At 45.2% G+C, this 23261-nt stretch overlaps 1 protein-coding gene across 1 annotated transcript in view; it reads left to right on the top strand.

The window, feature by feature from the left end:
• The window catches only part of cspg4 (chondroitin sulfate proteoglycan 4), a 43381-nt gene that overhangs the window by 3251 nt on the left and 16869 nt on the right, over positions 1-23261 (top strand). The gene's annotated exons all lie outside the window — the stretch shown is intronic.

A 23261-nucleotide genomic window follows, 5' to 3' on the forward strand; every position in this document is an offset into this window, starting at 1 on the left:
TAATGAAGGTGTAGAAGGTGCAGATATAGAATGTTCCCAGCTGCAGGCTCTCTGCCAACAATAAAGGAAAATCAATGTTAAACCAGTTTACAACTCCGATCCCCTGTCTAAAACTGGCCGCTGGGAACTGTGGTCTTACCTCCCTCTCCCACCAGGGTCCAGCCTGCTGATCCCATGCAGTGCAAACCCATCCCAGGAGCTCCACTGCCTTCAGCAGTATGTTTGTTCACTTTACTGTGAAACACTGCTCATCCCAAGGCATCCATTTTTAATGGCACTCGCAGAGAACAGAGACGGTGAGAGAAGGGGAGGCGGAGAGGAGACTCGTTACTGAACTGGAAATAATACAGAGCCAGATGTCTGGAGCCGCTTCAGTACTCTAGTTGTACTCTTCAGTACACTCGCTGTACTCTTCAGTACTCTAGCTGTACTCTTCAGTACTCCATCTGTACTCTTCAGTACTCCATCTGTACTCTTCAGTACACTAGCTGTACTCTTCAGTACTTTATCTGTACTCTTCAGTACACTAGCTATATTCTTCAGTTCACTAGCCTAGCTGTACTCTTCAGTACACTAGCTGTACTCTTCAGTACTCTAGCTGTACTCTTCAGTACTCCATCTGTACTCTTCAGCACACTAGCTGTACTCTTCAGAACTCCATCTGTACTCTTCAGTACTCTAGCTGTACTCTTCAGTACTCCATCTGTACTCTTCAGTACACTAGCTGTACTCTTCAGTACTCCATCTGTACTCTTCAATACTCCATCTGTGTGAATGAAAAGGCAGTATGTCGATCGACCTTGCATGCTGTGGGAAGCTGTGGGTGGCATCAGTCCCAAAGATAGGGAAGCGTGCGTTGGGTGTGGCACTCTGAGGCCTCACTTACCGCGAAAAGGAGCATGTGCACGGATTCTGGAGCACTGGAGTGCACTCAAGCTGGAGAGTGAGAGTCAGAGTGCAGTGAGAGTGCAGTGAGAGTGAGAGTATGGTTAGAAATGAGAGACTGACAGCTAAAAATCCACTGGTGCTATGAAGTGGTTGTAATGTTGTGACAGAGCCAGTCAGATGCATTTGAACAGCCAGTTGGAGCTGACTACTACTACTACTGAATGACTATTATGTACTGACCAGGGGCGAGGCTAGGGTATTTTTAGTGGTGCTAGAGCACCACCGTGAAGTTGCTTAGCACCCCCTGGCTCAACACATTTTTTAAACATTATATTATGCAAAAAACTTGCTCTGCACCTGCGCAATAGGGGCTGGGCACCCCTAAAGACCAGATCCTAAAATCGCCCCTGGTACTGACTAACTACTGTGCACTACAAAGTCAAGTTCACTAATAACTACTGACTCACTACTAAATTTGAACTACTAACTACTGAGAACTACCAATTTGAGCTGACTACTGAGGTACAGTAATTAGCTAAACACTAGCTATAAAACCCAAGTCATCGATATATGAAATGTTTAAAACTATATCCATGCCATAAAAATGCAAATAGATTTAGTTGGAAAAAAGAACAGTAAGCATTTTTGTCCAGGTACTAGATGTTATGTAGCTGTTACGTAGCTGTTATGAAGCTGTTATGTAGCTGTTATGAAGCTGTTACGTAGCTGTCTGCTTGATCATCTGCACTTGAGTTCATGATAGGCAGAAATGCAAGACAGTCACCCACACAGATAACATGCTCTCTCCTTTCAGGCATAGAACAGGAATTCTGGGTAGATGAAGGTGTCAATGTGCATGCAGTCTTGCAGGCAGACCAGTGCAAAGCAGACATCCCAAGTCTCCCGGAAACTGCGGGAGTCTCCCGCATTTCGGTAGTGGCTCCCTGATACCCGCGAGTCACATACAATCTCCCGCAATTCAGAACGAGTGCCCCACACAAACACGCACACAGGCGACAGACTTTTTTTCTCTAATCGCGAGTGGGAAGGAGAGAGAGAAAACAGAGAGGGTTCTGATTGGCCTGTTCTCTGCAAAGAGTCAACCCCTCTCCACCCCTCCCCCCACCCCCGCTCAACAACTTACACTCAGGGGGTAACCTCCCTGAAATCAACTTTTGCAACTTGGGTTGTCTGGCAAAGAGAAGTTTTAGCAGTAATGGGGTACCACAGTCCGCTGCATGCTTCTGACCAGACATTTAAAGGGGTTTCTTGCAGGCTTCACCTAAGGAGGGGAAACATGATTAAATAATGAAACACTGTAACTAACTGTAACTGGCATTGTGTCTGCATGGCAGATGTTTATGTTGCTGTAGATAATAACAACCACAGGAGTTACAACCTTATTGTCTCGATTCTCAGGCTCAATAGTCCAAGATCCAAAAGTAAACATGAAAGATAGCTCACAGAGATACACGAAGCCCTGCAGATTCAACCATCTATCATCACAAATGATGTACGACAAAACAAAGGAAAGTCAAGGAAAGTCAATCCAGGAACGGCAGGGTGTGCTTAATCCGGCACAACAACCAAAACTATCTAGAAAATCCTCAAGGTGTTGTGTGAACAGCCTACCAATGTGGTGCTTAAGTAGACTCAAGTACAAGTTCATAAGGGCCTAACATAGAGCCTACAGCGGTGTGTCTATTATGACCACGTGATGACTACCACTCAGGACACCACAAGGCACAGACACACATGAATCACAACAGTATACACAAGTAGCCAATCACATAGTCCACACTGGGGAGTGAATAGGGAGTCACGTGTAAGAGTACGGAGGCACGTATAAGGGTATGGAGTTATATGTAAGGTCCTGTAGTCACATGTAAGAACATGGCATCACGTGTAAGGTCATGTGTAAGGGCACTGAGACACTTGTAAGGTCATGGAGTAATGTGTGAGGGCATGGGGTCACGTGTAATGTCATGGAGTCACGTGTAAGGGCATGGAGTCATGTGTATGGGCATGGAGTCACATGTAATGTCATGGAGTCACATGTAAGGACATGGAGTCATGTGTAATGTCATGGATTCATGTGTAAGGACATGAAGTCACGTGTAATATCATGGAGTCACGTGTAATGTCATGGAGTCACGTGTAATATCATGGAGTCATGTGTAATGTCATGGATTCACGTGTAATGTCATGGATTCACGTGTAAGGACATGGAGTCACGTGTAATGTCATGGAGTCACGTGTAATATCATGGAGTCACATGTAAGGACATGGAGTCACGTGTAATGTCGTGGAGTTACGTGTAAGTACATGGAGTCACATGTTGGATAACCAGCGTCCCATTGGGCAGCTCTGCCAGCTGTGTGTGTGTGATCACCAACATGAAATTTTGTGTTTCCTGCATTTCCCTTTTAGGTGAAAATCTCCTCTTTAGGAAAGCCAAAATTAAGTATTTCGAAAATTCATTTCTTTTATAGAACACTATTATGACTATGCATAAGAGTTCACCTAAATTAAAATTCATCTAAAATAAAAATCATGCTGATCTGTTGAGAGGTGAATGAACCGAAGGCAAATATATACCATCTTTCTTTTTCTTTGTTATTTAAAGGTTTATTGGTGGTTCTATCGTCTAAAATAAAATAGAGGAGTAAACACAGATGGAAAATCAAATTAAAGCGTGTACCGCCGTAAAAGGTTTGGGCTGGGTATGTTCATAATTCGGTTTCATGTAATGTTACGCTTCAGTCCAACTGTGGCTGTGATTAAATTAGGATGAAAGAGCTCGTGTTGGTGTGTTCCACAGCTGGCCTATGATGGGAAGACGGCTGAGGGTGCAATTCCTCTGAGGGAACTAGAGCTGACTCACCACCAGCAGACTGTAATGGGGACGGCCAAACAACATAAGGCTTTCCTAAAAGAGGAACTCTGTCCCAGGCCATCTGCTAATAAGGAAAGTGGCTCTCTCTCGCCGCCCTGATACTCTCCATGCCAGCAACATCACATGGGAAAGCGTGAGACATAGTTGTGCCTGTCGCTTAGTAACAATGTGGACAGTGGCTACGGATGTTTTATTTGAGACAGCACCAAGTGTCTGCTAGGTTCTCAAATGAAATCCATCTTACTACACGGATCATTCGTAATTTAACTCCAGCTATTGACCGTACTACGTTTCCGCTCTGGATGCCTGAACACATCTGCGCTGCGAGAAGTCATCTCGGGTCACGGGACCCCTCTCGCTCCTCTTTCTCACACAAGAATTATAGCACTTTGTTCCGATTAGAGACGCTTCTTTGACTACGCTAAATTAGAATCTAACGCCGTTGTCCCATGATTTCGTTTGGCAACGAGAGGGGAGTGAATGGCAGATTGCTTCTCGCAAGGCGGTAACGCGCAGCTGTTTCCTTGCCTGCGCGAGCTCGTGTCCCGCGTTAAATCTTCATCCGGAGCTGGAGTGCACTGGGAAGTGTGCGAGTGTATTCACACAGACGCTCCACGGAGATGTAATCAAGCAAGGGAAAGGGACAGACTCTTGGCAGCTTGTCCTTTCGTGGAAGCGCGGCAAGGATAAATATAGCTGAACCGTCTACGGAACGCCATGTCATAGTGAGAGGGGAAAGGGAGAGGCACGGCGGGGCGACGGGACTCCGGGTGGGGTGCGGCAGCCAAAGCTCACAGTCACTCCTGTGTTCGTGGCCAGCGCTGTGTCGTCATCGCGAATGCACGAGGGCTTAAAATAAACGGGAGGAAACGGCAAACCGAGAGGGTAGCTCTGGAGAAGGCTAGCTGCTGAAATCTGTCTGGCCTCTGGGACAAAGCAGCCTCTCTGTCTGAGAGACAGACACCTCCCAGTGCTGCTTTTTATACAGGCGTTTGGACTTCGACAAGGCCTGATTTGGGCTGTCCCTACTAAATTAGCTCACGTCTTCAAACACTTGAATAGTGGGCGTGTCCAACAATCTCCTTGGCATCACAGCGGTGACAGAATAAAATATATGATCCAAAACCAAATATAAATTTCCACCAAGCAGTGCATTCAAATAGTGTAGTACCCTGTAAGGCCACGTGGCAGTTATCAAGTTTAAGATGATAAGATTCTAGCGTTTGAGGCTGTGACCAAACCCTGAGTACTTTTCAGTGATTTCTTCAAATAAATGTTTCCCGACATCTGGCTTGCTTTCAACGCTATATAACCATATGTTCTGCAGGCTCATTAAGACTGAGAACATAGCCTTTATTATGCTTGCTGTGTTTTCAACGAGAGCCTTGTCTCTCATCCATCATCTAGTCACACAGATGCAAAACCAAACCTCCATGAGCTGTTAATATCCAGGGATTCAATAACACACATTATGCAGGTAGAGAAGTTATCTGCAAGTTAATCCGAAGAGCTGAATTTGGATCTGTTTTGTGTCCCTACATTTATTAGTCATATTAAATTAAATCACCGCCATTGCTCCACCAGTTAAAAGGCAGGCTGTTATATAGCTCTGTTGTCTGTGTTAGAACCAACAAAGATTACATGAACGCATAGTGTTAAGTGTGTGGAGGCTGAATGTTTAGGCAGTGTCTCTGAACTCCATATTCTCACTCTTAACTCGACGAAAGGTACAAATGATTACTTATAGTTATGATAATTGATTAGATGATATTTATTTCTTGTGTTGTGGTGAGTGAGCAGTCATGCATAGGTGAATTTCTTCCACCACAACTTAAAAAAAAAGAAATCGTTTGCTTCTCCCATCCTACAAAGGCCTTTAACGTTTGATCTTCATTTTGCCCACTGTCTTCAACAATCCACTTTTACTCCAATTAAAGGGGAAAACACACCAACCTAAAGCTTCGGTTTGTTGTAGAGTCTTGCATCATGTAAGTAGAAGTACAAATTAGGTCTGAATTTAAAACAGCAGGCAAAATAATTCAGTGAGTGTTGACAGATCGCAGCATCTGAGCAAGGGTGAGTCAGCTAGCAGACGTGCCGCATTAGGATGGAGACGGTAGATCAGCCCTGCAGAAGGCAAGACTCCCCGGAACCACGAGTCACGTCCTCAGCAGGCACTCACATTCACGCTGCAGGCCACAATTGTGCCCCAGCCAAAGGGCATTGTGTCAACCATGTAGGTTTTGCAAGAAAATTACTTTTGGAGTTGAAGGACAGCTTGTGTTTTGTTTAGAATGCAATTCAATTTAGGTAGTGCTGAAAACAGGCATTGAACGTTTTTTCAAAAGTCTCAGAAAAGTATAATGTAGCAAAAAATCGCTTTATTCCTATGCAATTATGTGGACGTGCACTTTAATTCAGGCCTGTAATGACTACGTGAACGATGTTACGTTAGCATACAATTGGTGAGTCTTCTTTCAACGGATAGTACGATTGGTCAGTCAGAATTCGATTGCACGCACGATGGGTCAGTAATAATTGGGGGTTTCTCCAGCAGCAGCACATTGTGGGCCTGTAGTGGCATGGAGCTTCATGACTTGGGGAAACCTCCGCACAACACACTAGCATCCCCTCACAACTTTTACTTGTCCTTTGTGCCATTACAATTAACATCATATTTGCATAAGGGAGGAGAATGACAAAAACACACAGTTACTCTTAAAGTAACTGAAAGTTACTTAAGATTTTGGGGATAATTTTTTGTTTAGCAAAGCAAAACAAACAGTTGAAAATTGACTCCTTTTAGGGCAGAAGAATGAGGGCTGTGCTTTTGTGGATTCCTGTCTAGTGCTTCAAATGTGATTGGGTAGTTGGACTGGAATAATCAGGCACTAGCTGTCATGTGTGACTGGGTTAACTGATTAGAATTCCATAGGCTTCCTATGATTCAGAGAGTTGGGTTTCAACATTCCTCTGTAAAAATAGCTATATTTTCTGATGAAATATTCGTGACTCCTCACAAGGATGGTGGAATGGTACAGATGTAATGAAATAATGGTGTTGATAATTTAAGTTTGATCATTTTTAACACATCCGTAGATTCTTGATTTAGTTTGGTACATATGTCAGCGTGACCCTACAGTGTGTCAGACACTACCGGAAGTCAGACGTTTTAAAGTTTTGACTGAAGTGGTGACTTTGCCTTCACTACAAAATCTTCCTCTGTCATGCAGAGAGAGTGAGTCTGAGCTGTGGTCTGACTAAACCTTCACATTCGCTTAGTGAAGTCCTAGTATTGTTCGAATAAGGATAATAATGCTTACTATGGCGTAGGGAGATCTAGGGTTTGGGTTTGAGCCTGGCTTTGGGTCTTAGGAATGTACGTAATAAATATACATTGCTTGCTCTTGTTCATAATATTTGACCTAGTGTCAGTGTGAATGATAATGTTGTGGCATAACCACCCATGTGTTTGTCTTAAATACATGAACTCGTCTTTGGATTCCAGCTGCTGGGGCCAGTGCTGCGCTCTCTCTCTCTCTCTCTCTCTCTCTCTCTCTCTCTCTCTCTCTCTCTCTCTCTCTCTCTCTCTCTCTCTCTCTCTCTGATGGGGCCAGTCCTGCTCTCTTTCTTGGTATACAGCGTAAATGAGCCCAGAGCCTGTGCATCAGAAATGGGCTGTATATTCAAATGCAAGTCCTTTTAGAAAAATCTGTGCTAAGCAACACATTGTGAATATTGCAATTGCCTATTAGCAACATGTATCATATCTGAAATATCATGAGTTCCTGAGTATCGGTGTATCTTTTTTTTTATATATGTGACAAGAGAGGGTGTGTAAAGAAGATATTATAGATAAAACTATTATATAAAAACAAGTGTTCCTTTGTTGTATTGTTGTCAGGGATGGTGAGAGTCAGCGTTAAAGCTGCAGACAGTCAACGCCCTTAACCTAGAGCCAAACCATCTGGCAACTCAAAGTGAACCCAGTTGTGGAAAGAACTGTTACTCAAGTACATCTTACTCAGCTTGGCAGAAGCCCTCTCCTTTTTTGGGAGTTCGTCAGCTAAATGTTCTTCACACTCTTTCCCCGGTGTTCTTTCCACATGTTTTCAGGGACCTGTAGTGAAGTTTAGCTGAGACAAAGGTTCGTTTTTGTAGCGGTCCTGTGAAGTTAGCTTCTCCCTTTTGTCCTGCCGAGGTGCTCCTCCCATCTGAGGAGGCGTGGCGTGAAAGACTTAAGCACACATGCTTTCCAAGACTCCTGCACCCTCAAAGAGTCTGGCCTCTGGCTGACTCTGGACTCTGGTGTCATCGTCTAAAGCAGGCGCACGCTCTAAGACGCCTCCATTGGCTGCTTGCGCAGTTAAGCAAGAGTGTGTTGTCTACGAGCACGCGCCCTAATGACTCCAGGTCCTACGCGGCCTTGGCAGAGTGTTGGGGGCCTCGGCCACGAAGCAGCCCGGCAGAAGCGCGTGCTAATAGACGGACCGACACAGCCCTCCGGAGACAGGGAAGTGAGTGAGAGGCTGCGTTCTGGCACACACTCACACACACACACACACACACACACACACACACAACCTCATGCGAACTGCCTTTTTAAGTAAGCGCATGCCTAATGGCTTTACTTAGTGCGTGCCTATGTGAGATCGCAAGCTTTCTAAAGCTCTTCACACACTGCACTGAATCCACAGCTGCCCCACGGTGCTTCTTACATGCACTCGCACAACACACACTAGAATATTTAGAACTCAACACTAGTGAACTACTGACATTTAGACAGTGAGGTTGAGGGTCTTTCTTTGTGTGGCGATGGCATGCTGTTGAGTGGTGGAAGGCACAGTTTGCTCTGACCATGCGTGCGTTAACGCTGGCGTGTTGCGTGCTCCGTCATGAGCTCAGGCTACCGAGGGAGCTGCTGTAAGTGACTGTGCGGCTTGCCGGGCCAACGGAGCGGCTTCACCCAACGACCAGTGCAAGGGCGGTGCTGTCTGTCTGCGGTGTAACACACACGCGCTCACACACACACTGACTCCCAGAATCCTGCTTGTCATCAATGTTGATCGATGGCACTCAAAACATGTCCGCTCCATTGACCCAGACCAAAGAATCCTCCCGTTGTGGGAGGCCGTGTGAGAGGTTCCTGCAGCAGGCGGTTGTTTAGTTGGTTAGGAGGTTTGCTGAAGGAAGGGCGAAGACTTTCCTAACAAACTAGGATGACATGGCGCAACAGGCCATAAAACAAGCTGCAGGATTTTCGACCCGCTGTACCGACGTGTTCACAAAGCAGACGCATGAGCGAGAAGAGCTTGTGGTGATGACTGCGACCACAGCATTAGCTTCTGGAGGCAGGGTGTGCTAGTGGGTTTCCACACGTCACAGGACCTCGTGGGAAGTCAGGGAAAAGATGAATTCAGACAGTCCTGCTCAAAGCTTCACGTTACCTCACCACATATACGCTTATCAGCCTGAGTGACTTGGGATGTATGTAGCTATCTATTTTTTAATAGAAAAGCAGGTGTTGGTGTTCATTGGCAGGAGCAAGCGCTATGCTCTTAAGACGCTTCCTCTTAAAGAGCTAAGTGGTCTGTAATGTGGGGTTTTCTGCCTAAGCACTGACACCGTGTCATGATGGACCTCCAGAAGTATGATGAAGCCTGAATGACACACATTCAGCTGGACAGGCTGCAGGTTCCTGATCCTCCTTTTACAGTGTTTACAAAACAACTGAACGGCGTTAATGTCATAATGTGAGGTCGTGATGTCAGGGAAAGACATCTGGCGTGGATAAATGTGGCTGTGAGAAATGTCAACCATAAGAGCACAATTAATGGTTGTGGTTGCAGAGAGCATTTGCACACTTACTTTGAATTCTGAATATGTGCTTTCTTCACTGGGACTTCCATCTTAACACACATCCACTGTGTGCAAGATTATTGCTGTCAAGAATACAGTACCAGGCTACTCTGATCACCTTGTTTTAAAAAGAAGCAGCATGTTCTTGGACTTTGGTGTTTGCACCCAGACAGTTGGCTAGGCCAGTAGAATCTGCGGTTCTTTGCTTACCAGCAGGTTTCTGAGCACTGACTTCCCCAGCACGGATTTACGTCTGCCCCCAGCGCCCAGGTTTAGAGCTTCTCCTGCTAAGCGCTCTAATCCATGTTTGATGAGGGCAAAGGCTGGTGTGATCAGTTCTGCTGCAGCCGGAGGAATGTCTGTGTGGGCCAGACTGTAGGTGGAGGACCTGCTCAGCCGTTAGACAATGTTCTCTCTGCTGCCTTCTTTCACTCCACATGCCGCGAGGTTTTCCTGCAGAAAAGCCAGTGAACGGCAGTCTGCTATTCAAACCCACAGCAAGGATAGATTCGTGAACTGGTTTTCTTTTTCACTAAAAAGGTTTTAGGTTAGGTTTGAGTAACTTTATTTGAATTTCATAAGTTCATGATGACTCTTGTGCCAGTCAGAACTATTCTTTAGTGGTTTCATTATCCCTAAGACTTCTAATTCATTATCATACTGAGAAATCTGGAGATTTTTTTTCTTTAATAAGTAGGGTGACCATTTTAATGACCTGTGAAAGAGAAGGGTCACACCTACAACAATAGCACATGCAGGAGACCGAGTCATACCACACCGAAAATTAAAAACCTTTACTTATCTAGCTAGCTGTCCAATTTGATTTAGAAATCCATAATATAAATGTATGTTTTACTCACTGATCTTGGCGCCTACTTGCAGTATCGTGTACAGAAGACATGAAAATCATCTTTCCTACTCTTCCAATGGAAGAGATGTGCTGACTACTGCGAACTGAAGTCATTTTTCTTTTCGCTATTTTCACAATCCTGCAAGCATCCTCGCTGACCAGCTTTTAGAGCGCAGAGCGTCCGCTGTTAGCTGCTGGGGGAGGAATGAGGTTATTCGTTAAACCACTGAAATACAAAGTGACACAAAAAATACTATTGATCAATGGAAAGCGAGTAGCAGTGTTCTCCAGAAGGACGACACATGGGTCCCAGTCACACACAGAGCTGATCAACCGGACTCTCCGGCCTAAACCCGCCCCACTGGCCACCCCGTTGAAGAGTGTGCTTTGTTAATGCCAATTTTCTGATATCATAAACTCATGGTTATGCATAAGATAACCAATCAGCTGTCATTATCTCACTGTGCATCCTGTTCTCGTGAGAGTCAAGCAAGGCTGAGACATGCTGTGATGTAGCATGGTGAATAAGCAGACAGCATTGCTGCCAATCTGATTCCTCTAAACGAATGCTAATGGATCTGACTGAATGCCTGTCCTTTCCGTCTTGTCCCACACTAATGGGGGCACACCTCAAAGCCCGCCATTAAGCAACCGTGAAATTAGCTATCACAAATGAGAGGTAGAAGGATGTTCCACTGGTAGACTCCTGAATGCACTGGCATGCACTGGAAAGTGCAGTTGAAATTGTAATAGGATTAAAAAGAGTTTAGCAGATTGATTCCTTGTTTTGTTTGCGAGTAATTGATGTTTATTAAATAACATATTTTGTCCTCTTTATGAAATTTTTTTTTTCTGATTTCTTCCAGAAATGGGCTGAATGTCAAGTTAACTATGATGAGATGGACACCAGTAGTATATCTTTTACTAGTATTCATTGTCATGAATTTGAATTAATGAGTTTTTTTGTATTGTATTCTATTTTGTTCAAAAAATCCCTTTACCCATTCAGAATTGTCACAAAATAAAAGGTTGCTCGGTTGTCAGCAGGTTGGTCTTATAACATCTGCACTAAAGGTGTGAGGAACCACCCCATCCTGCTCCTGCACTTCCTGAAGGACACTGTCTATGCCCTGCACTGTAATGAGGGGAGAGAGAGAGAGCAGTCACCCCAGTAACACTGCCAATAAATGACAGCATGTCGCACAACACACTCTTAACAGGAGGTCAGCTGACATTTTAAGGTCAAATATCTAATCAACGTTGTGGCAAACCAAACATTCCAGGATTTTTTTTGTCAACAAACATGGTCATAAAGCAGCCGAGTAAAAATACCTTGAAGCTTTTTACTTGAAAGCTTAAAACCACCAGCTAAACTCACATGACCATCAATACGAAAAATGAAAGGTCAAATATGCGATTGCATTTTCCTCTACATCTGATTTTTGTTGCCAATAAAATGTATTTACTTGGCCATACATTTGGTGTGTGTGTGTGAGGGGGGGATTATCCATGAGTTTCTCCATGTCTTGTGACTTGTGAGGTATTTTACACTGTCACTGGAAGAGCCATGCGTGAGAATATTGAGCAGTACTACTAAGAGCTGGAGGAGCTTGAAAGAGAGCAGAGAAGATCAGGAGAAGATCAGGAGAAGTGAGGACTCCTGTGGGCGGTGAAACTGGCCATGCAGTATTGCTGTGAAAAACAGCCTCTTCCCTAGTGCCCTCATTCAAGTCCTCCTTTATGCCGTGGATCAGGACAAGACCACCCCATTACTCAGGGCAACAGAACCCCTATCTCTCTGGGCAATAGCACCCCTATCACTCAGGGCAACAGAACCCGTCACTCGTTTATTTTAAAGTGCAGCTTTAGCTCTCAGAACCACCACCACAGATTCAGTCCGGGGCAGATCAGCTCTACCTTTGCTTTCTTTCACTTTCTGTCTGCCATTACCTTCCTGCCCCCGTATCCTCCAGTTACCCCGGTTCTACAGACCTCCACTCCCTGCCCCTCTATATCCCAGTGAAACATGCCGTCAGACACAGATCCATCACAGACAGACAGGAACATCAATATGTTGAGACTGCAGAGTGCAAAGAGCCCCTCCCCCTTCGAGAAGGACCATTCCCCCTTCCGGAAGGTTCCCTCCAGAATGAACATTTTAATCTAAATAAACCCTTTTTTGTTTATTGATGCACCTTTTATGTGCGTATGTGGGGCAGGCGACTGCAGACTGTGCCTACGTCACCTCCCTAATCACTGAAACACCTCCGTTCCTGTCACCGCACTAATCTCCTCCCTCCACCAGAGCACTGACGTCTGTGCCTCGGACGGTTGCCCTGTTTAACGAATGGAGATATACTTGGCTGAGGAAATTCTCAGAGCACGTGAGGCATTTTTGAGAGCCCCTGTGAATGTGTTTCCCTCAACGTTAGCAGCTCGTCCGTGCGTGGATCGTCCGCGTGTGGCTCGTCCACGTGTGGTGTTCGGTCACAAGCAGCGTGGCTGTGATTGGGGGGATTCTTGATAAGGCACATTATGACTAATTCGGCTGTGTCAGGCCAAACAAATATCATTTGCCACCTGATCACCAGGACGCTGGCAATGAATGCTTCAGCCGAGCGACTCAAGGGACTCAACGGTGGCTGAGACATTTAATGCAAGCGCACCTGAGCATCCAGAGTGAAAAGCTTATTACACTAATGCCTTTTTTTCCTCAGGTGCTTTGGCACAGTTTGTGAAAAAGTTTTATTTTCAGAAGAGTTTAAGAAAACCAACTCAAACAGCTCCTCGCTCACCCCCCATAAAAAAAAAAAATAAAAAAAAAAAGTCCATTTTGGTCTCCAAAATCCACATAAATCAGCTAGATGAGTAGAATATTGCAGCTACAAACACTGGGTGAGTCCAGTCACTATCAATATATCAGTTTCCACAGTGAGGAACTAGGTCTACACGCATTTCTATATAAAACCTTATGGGAAAAATGTACATATAATAAACATTTTATGAATGGGCACCCATATATCCCCATGATTACCCCCATGATCATAAATCATAAATACACATTTGGATTTGAACTCATGTAAATGAGCTACAGTTTAACTTTAAAGAAGTATTTTTCTTACCTGCAGTTTGTAGTGGTCTGAGAAGCAGATGTGGATGAGTAGTGCTGTCACATCTGTAGCGTTTACTTGAGTGTTTAAAATTGTAGAGAAATGTCCAATAATTTAGTTTAAGTATGTGAGAAAACTAAGATGATGGGAACATATTGTGCAACAGTATGACAGCTAATAACAGTAAAGTGTTTGAGAGATTCAAGAGAAGGCTCACACGACTCCATGATGAAATTGAACTGGAATCTTTTACATTTACTTCAGCACAGCCATGGGAGAAGCTGGCTAATAATGTTGAGTTAAAATCCCCTAAAGATGGCAGATGGTTCCTGGGGATTACTGTTAGTGCAGCTCCTTTTTGTAATATGGTGCTAATGTAATAGCAATCTAATGGAGAGGAGAGAGAGAGAGAGAGAGAGAGAGAGAGAGAGGATAAGGGAGAGAGCGAATGAGACAGTGAGAGAGAGGGGGTGGTTAGTGGGGAGGGAGTGAAAGAGAGCAAGAGGGTAAATAGAAGTGGTGTGAGATTCAAACGTGTGGCTGTTAAATGTGAGCAGAGGATCTCTTGGGGACCAGCAACCGGGCACATATTTAAACCATTAACATGCGTGTGGGAGGGGAGCGGGTGCTGGATCCCATGGGGTGCCAGGCAACGGAGACTGTCCCGCACACGTGCCAGCTCAGGCCTGCCCCCCTCCTGCCCCCCTCCTGCCCCCCTCCTGCCCCCCTGCCTGCCCCCCGCATTCCCCCTCCTGCTCCCCGCCTGCCCCCCGCCTGCTCCCCGCCTACCCCCCTGCCTGCCCCCCGCATGCCCCTCGCCTGCCCCCTCCTGCCCCCTGCCTGCCCCCCGCCTACCCCTCGCCTGCCCCCCGCCTACCCCTCGCCTGCCCCCTCCTGCCCCCCTGCCTGCCCCCCGCCTGCCCCCCGCCTGCCCCTTCCTGCCCCCCTGCCTGCCCCCTCCTGCCCCCGCCTGCCCCCTCCTGCCCCCCGCCTACCCCTCGCCTGCCCCCTCCTGCCCCCTTTTGCCCCCCGCCTGCCCCCTCCTGCCCCCCGCCTGCCCCCCGCCTGCCTCCGCCTGATTACATATGCAAATGTGTGCGATTCAAGGTGCAAATTAGCAATGCACAGTCAAGCTGAGCTTTTAGGAATCCTTTAACTTCCAGGGCAACTTCTTTATTATAAGCTTACTGCTGCAAATCAGGAACAGTTTGTAATCAAGTAGATCTGAATATTTTAAATATTAAATGTAATATCTGAATATTATAAATGAAGAATTAAAAAAGAAGAATTAAAAGGAAGATTTATATTTTGAGTATATGAACCCTGCCGTGTGACGACCTGGTCCTTACAACATACGTTTTCCATAGTAACCGACGCTTCCTCCCACTCCCCTTACCCATAAAGCACTAGAACAAAGCGCACCCCTCCCCTGCCTCTAAATGAGTAGCTCTATCAGGGCCAGGCTTTGAACAGCTCTCTACTTCTCCTTCAACTAGGTGTTTATTTTCAGTAGCGTGTTCTTACAGCCCACGAGAGCCGAGCGGCGGGACCCTAATGTGCCGCTAATGAGAGGCACTGAGAGCACTAGGTGGAGCAGGGAACTACAGCCTGCTGGAAACAGGGTGTAGACATCTTGCTGCCGAGGGTGGAGTTTGCTCTGGGCCTGCTGACTGAAGGCTTCTGGGAAATCCCAGGGAGCAGAAGGTGCTTCTGGAAAAACCTTTATGAGCCCCTGAAAAATGGGGCCAGAGCAAACGGAGGGTGAGGAAGTGGAGCCAGACGGGGGGGGGGTCAATCTGTGTTCTTTCAGCTGCAAAGAATTAGAGACCGTTGTCCCGCTCTGATCACACGTGCGCTCAGAGGTGACCGGGGTGCCTGCAGGAGTCAGGCAGGCACACGCGGGCGCACATGGCCAGCATACGACGGCCCACTCTGCATGGTTTCTGAAAAGCAAAGCACGTGTATTTGTAAAGCCCACAGACCTGCTGTGCAGGGGAAGGTAGACCAAGCAAGCAGCCACAGGACGGCGGCTCAGTCTGCTCGGACGTGCGGGCGCTGATTTCCGAGAGCTCAGTTACTGGCTGAGGTCTTCCACACACTGCTGGAAACACAATGGCTGATAATCATCAGAGAATCCAGTGGAACTAATGGTCGAGCACAAGGATTCTATTGTCCACCATTAAACTTCAGTAAATGTTTATAGAATGATTATGTAAAGCAGCTGTCCTAAGAGAAGTGGAATTTAGAGCATTTAACACAGCTGGCATGTCATCTCAGCTGTAGAAGAAACAGAAAAGTAACAGGAAATCTGCCAATGAGCTTGAGGGGCAAAATGGCGGAATGATTCTAGACGTTTTGAACTTTGAGCGGAGCTGATCGCAGGATTCCTCAACTGACTGAACACATCCAGTTTAATCTGTTTCCTGCCAGCAGGCCCCGCCTCTCCTAGATCTTCATCCTGGATCCTGTCAGTGTCCAGAATGAGAAGGCAGGGCAGTTGAAAATATGCTCATTGGTCAGCAGGGTCGCAGTCCAAGCGGGGCATCGGGCAGAGTAAATATGGATCGGCTCCCTGCTCTTCCCAGTCACACACACACACACACACACACACACACACACACATACTGGTAGCTCAAACATCTGCTCTGGGCCACTTTCACAGAGACATTACCAGAGATTTAGTGTACTGACGTGTGGCATTTCTGTACGTTAGTCTCAGTCTTATCCAAGATAAACATGTACTCGTTACACCAAAGCTGCTGGGTAATAATTAAGGTGAAGTCAGTGGAAACGGTCTGTGTACCTGGGAGGATGGAACACTTAGAGAACACAGAGCGGACCTTTGTGCTGGCCGGGTACCAGGCCGACCCGCCCACCCTCTCCCACAGTAGTGCCCTTCACATCAATGTTTGCCTTACAGTGCCGGTAGGTGAGTGGAGTCACACCGCCAGCACCTCTGTGTCAAATGTTCCGCGCCTCTCAGAGTGGTGTGAGCAGTGTGAAGTGAGCCAGCAGGGCCCTGAGGTTTACGCCTGGAATGAGCTACGATTGGGCAAGAAGGAAGGGTCGGCACGAAAGGCGGGAAACGCAGCCGTAATGCTCCTGACTGTGCAGACTGTCACATCAGGCCCTGGGTCCCCTTGTCCTCTTGCACAGCAAGCAGGGAGGTTTGCCAAGAAGCCAGAAGGGCCGTGGCGAGTGGGAGACGTCTGAGCTGGACTGAAGCGCGGGAGATTGGGGCTTGGCTTCCACAGCAGAGGAGACACGGGAGAGGGAGGTGGGAGCAGAGCTGCGGATGGCTTTGGCTGATTTTCTCTCCAGATGGAGGCCCCCACCCCTCACCTTTCACCCTTTAGCCCCTCCCCCACTTCCTGTGTCAGTGTTTTAGTATAGCGTAACGGTGTAATGGTGGATAAGACACTCCCTACCACACATACTACCGTGTTACATAAATACATTCACATCGAAGCATAGCCCAGGCTTTGAATTACATTGTATGGTAAGTAGTATCTGAAAACTACAGTATCTGGTTACAGTGTAACTAGTAGTAGTGAGACGTACATATATGATAAAGTATTCAATACCCTTCTTTTGTCTTATTAGGGAAAGGTGTTTGGGAACCATGCTTAAGTAACCCTTGTTAATGTTTGCCCCTGATTCGTGTGTCTGTGTGCACGTGCACATGTGCGTGTTAGCGCCCTTGTTCTGAGCAGGACAGTGCTCATCCAAAATGGCTCATACTGAGGCTCACATATATATTTCATTCCTCCACGCTGCATCCACCAGTTCTTGAACTCCTCAGAGGATTTTTTCTGAATAGGAGCTTTAAGGAACGTGGAGCTGGTTTGCAGTTTGATTTGATGCCGGCTGGCCCGAGCCCCAAGCACTCTCCTGACTGGCTGTAAACTGAGCCCCAAAGACGGGAGGCCAACGACAACTCCGGGCTCTATAAAACTCCAGAGCGAAGCTGCTCTGAGCTTGACTGTGTGCTCTCCCGGGAGAAAATGCACACTCAAGCAACCAGCTGCCTTCCATAACCTCGACACTCCTGCCTCAGTCTCTGTACACTTAATGCCTCAGTTGCTGTACGCTGTTAAACCTAATGGTCCCTATTGAAGAGCTGCTCGGTAGTGAAGCGTTCAGATGGTTTATGGGTGAGGTTGATTGAGCAGACACCCTCCCCAACTTCTCCACTGACCAATCATCTGTTTTGCGTCTAACATTTGGTAAGGTGTGATCACCAGCCTTGCTTCTGACGTTGACACGTTTTAGCCTCAAAATTCCTTTCCAGCATCTGGAAAAAATACACCAATAGTTTTATTTGTTTTTGTAAACTTTAGAAACATCTTCTCAAAGCAATAACAATAGTCACTTACTTACAATATACTTCTTTACATAAATGTTGTTATGTCCAAACATGGACTGGCCCAGTTAAGTGATAGCATCTAATGTCTCATATAATTATAACCAGTGCACACATTCTCTTTTTCCTTCTCTCTTCACTTGTCCCTCTCTCTCTTAAACCCTTGTTTTAAAATCTCCCCAATCTCTCTCTCTCTCTCTCTCTCTCTCTCTCTCTCTCTCTCTCTCTCTCGCACTCTCTCTCTGTCATGGCATTGCCAAACAACCAGTGGAAAAAATCACCAACATAATCACTATTTAAAGACAGTGGTCCATCCTTTTACCACTGCAGTTACACAGAGAGGGCTTTACTCAACCTAGTCGTAAGTGGCTGTTACCATGGACTCTCACAGAAACATGTTTTTCTTCTCAATTTTCTGTGGTAAAAATATCATAATCCCTCATGGTTTATACACAGAAGAGAAAATAGTAACTTGTGCATCATCTTATAAATGTATATGGACATTTCTCATCTTCAATAGCAAATAATGATACAGTTACCAGACAGACTGGAGGGGCAGGTTAGTTCAAATTCAGCTGCAATCATCTGATATATGGTTCATTCAAAGATACTAAAGGGAGAGTTGTGATTTTGGGGAGATATGTGCTCACAAATCAAATGTAACAAATCTACATCCAAAAAATACACTCAAATATTCTCGAAGCGGTTTGAGAGCTCTCAGGCACTGTGTAAGGAGTGCCTGAACTCCAAACTGTTGGTTGATTGCTTCTGCCTGTTAGAAAAGCCCACACCTCTGAACCAATCCTAACTCGTCTGAACCAATCCAAACTCTTCGGAACTAATCCAAACTCTTCTGAACCAATCCAAACTCTTCTGAACTAATCCTAACTCGTCTGAACCAATCCAAACTCTTCTGAACTAATCCTAACTCGTCTGAACCAATCCAAACTCTTCTGAACTAATCCTAACTCGTCTGAACCAATCCTAAGTCTTCTGAACCAATCATAACTCTTCTTAGACTGTGACTCCCACATGCCCAATCACAAGGACAGAAACAGCCTCCAGCGCTCGGCTGCTCTGTAGTTGTGGTTGTTCCTCTTTTCTCCTTTCCGGCCATGAGTTGGGTCAGCAAAGCACATTTGGATTGGGCAGGACTCATCTGAAGTGAAGACAGACAAACCCTCTTCCTTATGAGCAACATAAATACAAATTCCATCATTCTTCTGACCACAGCCATCTGGCCTGTCCAGACACACACACACACACACACACACACACACACACACACACACACACACACACACACACACACACACACTTAGTGAGTGCTTCCATGGTTGTATTAAGCAGGATAATAGTATTCCATGGACTATCATCTAAAGCCTGAGAAAGGCACATAGATTCAGAATGGAATTTCCCTACTATTTCACTACTTCAGATCATTCTGTCACCCAAGAAAAAACACCCCTGGAAGAAAACACAAAATTGTTCTGTTAAAAACTTTAGATCAAACTTTTCCTAATAGACAGGATGCACTCAAGTTGTGAGTTTCCAGTGAAATCTATAAAAACTTATTTTTTTCTTCGAGATGTACAAGCCTTGTGAATGTCTACCAGACAAACCTACACTGACTTAAAGCAAGAGGCAGGCTGTGTTTGTCAGCCTGTTCGGGTTTGTCCTCGACACAAGGCAACTCAAGACTCCATTTCCCTCTGCGTAATTCTGCCAGACCTGCCTCCGGCATCCCACCCCCGAGAAAAGCTGTCCCGGCTGTGAAGACGAATGATGAAGCATAGAAAAACGTGCACAATGCATTGTGAACTCCAATAAAGGACTGGGGTCCTTGGACACGTGTGTCTGATTTAAAATCTTCGCCAGTCTCTTAATGTGTTCCAGGTCCATACATGCTTGCTGTACAGTCGTAGTTCTCACACTCGGGGCAGACTCAGTTCACCTAGACTGCTGCCTGTGAGAAGCTGTGGGAAGGCAGGCTGAGTTATTAGAGTTACTGTATTTGGCACCAGTCACTCCCATAGTTTAACATTTGTGCTTTCCAGTTTGGCTGGACTACAACAAAAACCCAGCCATGACGATTGAAAAGCTGCCTGTAATTCTTGTAGTTAACTACCCCCAGCTCCCTTTGTCTTTAGCTTTCTTTTCTTTTCACTCTCTCTCACTCTGTCTTACTCTGTAAGAGGCAGCTCCCAGTGCTGGGCAGACATCTCTATGGCCACAGATATGGACCTGATTGTGCCAGCACACTCAGAACCTCACACAGAGATAGGTGTGCCTTACAGGAATACCATTTCAAACCCATCATATCACAGTGAATCAAAATATATAACTTTAAATATCAACTATATAGGAAGTGTATCCAAAATGTCAACTCTGTCTGGCCATCATAATCAATAAAATATCATGGAAGTGGCGTGGGTAAGGTGTTAGATCCTTGGACTTACTGTTTGATGACAGTTCTCTCTTCTTACTTGACTTTTTCACTTTAAATGCTAATTCACTTGGTTTCATGTCCAGAATCGTATCAGAAGATTTGTTTAAGTTATGGTTCTTCCACTTGTCTGTTTCTGCTGCTTTTGTGCACTGGACATTTACACTGTGTTTTAGCATGGTCAGGATCAGAGGTGGAGTAGTTCTGTAAAAGCCCCTGGTTTTAAATAGTAACCCAAATCCTTTCAAAGGAATGATGAGCATTCAATTTAATTCCACTTTTGACATATTCATTTGGCATACTCTAAATCACAGCACACTATAAATCATATCATACTCTAAAGCACAACACACTCTATAGGGCTTCCCATGAGAATGATATGCATAGGTGAAAACAGGCAAACTCATCATATAGGGCAGGCGTACTCAACTAAATTTGTCCGCGGTCCAATTTTGGCAGATACCTGTGCCCTGAGGTCCGGTGCGGCGGGGGTGGCGAACGTAAGTTGTTGAGCGGGCGGGGGGAGGGGGGGGGGTAGTGGTAGTAACACCCCTCAAAACAGGGGAATGAACATTTACCTGACCAATTTTAATGTTGCTATATGTTTCAGGTTTGAAAAGTGCTGGAATTTAGGTACTTTAAAATGCTTGAAATTGTAACTACTTGGTTTCACAACAAATAGCTGTCTGACTGAATAGTTCTCTTGTATTAGGTTAACAAATACGAGCCTCTTGTAATTCCAGGACGAAACATGAGAGAACGTGAAGACGTGAAGATGGGGCGTTTTTTAAATAAACAACCAATAAATAATGTGATAAAAAGCGAATTATTTCGAGTATATGTATAAATATTTAACTTAATTATGTTTAACATGCTGGGAAATATTGAAATGGACCTTGAAAGTGACGTACAAGTGCTTTAATTCCACCTTATAAAGGTGTATGAACCCTGAAAACGTGACTTTGTTCATTGCGCTGAAGCGCGGCGAGAAGTTACAAAATTCGAGAGGTGCACGACCTCTCGAACCGACAGCGCGCGAGACACTCGCGCACACGCGGAGCCACAGCGATTACGTCATTTTCGCCGCGCGGACCCTCGCGCCGCTCGCGAAGCGTCAACCAGGCAGGCTTGTTGTTGAGCGGGGTGGCGAACGTAAGTTGTTGAGCGGGGGTGGCAAACGTAACACTCGTGACTGAGTGTTTTTTTCAATAGCCCTGAAATAAATGCTACGGTTTTGTTTTGGTCCGTATCCAGTTAATCAGGAATGAGATTGGGTCCGGACAGGACTGCGTTCGGGTCCGGATCCGGACCGCGGTCCGCCAGTTGAGTACCCCTGATATAGGGGCTTACAGGGTGGGTTGCCAAAAGGGGCGTCTCATCCAAGCTTAAAGGGGCTGCAGGAAATGTAATGACACCTTAGCATGAGATTCAAATAAATGCTCTGAGGGATCAATCTAAACATTCCACATGGGTGCAATGCTGAAATCTTGCCTTGACTGGGGAAGGTTTCAATATTTAAGGTGCGTACATAAAAGGATGATGAAAACCAGAAAGGACTTGAGTTCATATTGATCACAAGAGGTTTAGGAGGCAAGAGATGAAAGTTGGCTTCCTGTCAAATTACACAGACGCCAGTGTTAACGCGTGTGCATTATGTAAAGAGAAAGGCCAATGTGCTTTTACAGTGTTTGAAAATCATGTTGGTGTTTCGTTTTCTCTTTGTGAAATAAAGCAGACCAAAGCAGAACCCATGTTGCCTGGCCACGTGGTTCTACAAAGTGTGCACCTGACTTATGTCTGGGTTCAAAATAGCCCGGTATAACACAATCCCAAAAATCATCCAGCATCTTTGAGTTATTATGTAAACAGATCTTTGATGTTTTCCCCAAGCATTTTTAACATCAAAATTCTTATTTTCCTGATCGTCTTGTTGTTAGCAATCGCACCAGCTTAGCTGTGTTCTAATCTAAGCTTAACTCCTCTTGCATGTTTATGCTGGTGTATGCAGATGCACAGCTCTGAAGAGAAGCAAGAATTCTCACACCGAAATGAACACAGAGCAGGAGAAGTGTTGCAGCTATAAGCTTGAGAGCATTTTGCCGTTTATCAAGTCATACCGTAAAATGGAAGTAATGGCACAACTGTTAGAGAATATTGCATTGTCAAGGAAACACATACATTAGAGATCCTTAAGAGCAATTGTGTTGTCTCTTTCAAAGCTCTATTACTGCCTGCGGGAGGTCATTTTTAATGTGTCTTACTTTAGAAATAGACATTTCACAATTTTATGAAACATGGAAAATGTGCTTTTTGAGAAAAAACTATTTTCTCTTTATGTGCTGTCTTCTTTAGTTATTTTATTTTTTCCAGTGTGTATTGTGCACAGATTGTAGAGTTCATCAGATGACAGCTAGAGAATTAAGGCAGTGCTGAAGGTAAAACTCAGCCCTGATGTCTGCATTAGTAGAGATGGAGATTAATTCAAACACAGTTTACACAGCATCTGACATTAGCAATCTCTGTATCTGAAATTAGCAATCTCTGTATCTGAAAGAATAATCTCTGTATCTGTCATTAACAATCTCTGTATCTGAAACTAGCAATCTCTGTATTAGAAATTTGCAATCTCTGTATCTGCAATTAGCTATCTCTGTATCTGTCATTAGCAATCTCTGTATCTGAAATGGTCCAAATATTTTGTTATGACTGGAGAATTTTGTAGATGCAGGAAGACTAGTAATACTCATCTTTCATGTTTCCTTGAATCAGAGATAATCTCGCTTTGATCATGTTCACACATTATTTGAAATAATTAAGACCTTGACATATGAAAGAAAATAATGCAAAAC

This window comes from Brachyhypopomus gauderio, chromosome 5 (genome assembly GCF_052324685.1).
Source record: "Brachyhypopomus gauderio isolate BG-103 chromosome 5, BGAUD_0.2, whole genome shotgun sequence".
In the NCBI taxonomy this organism is placed as follows: domain Eukaryota; kingdom Metazoa; phylum Chordata; class Actinopteri; order Gymnotiformes; family Hypopomidae; genus Brachyhypopomus; species Brachyhypopomus gauderio.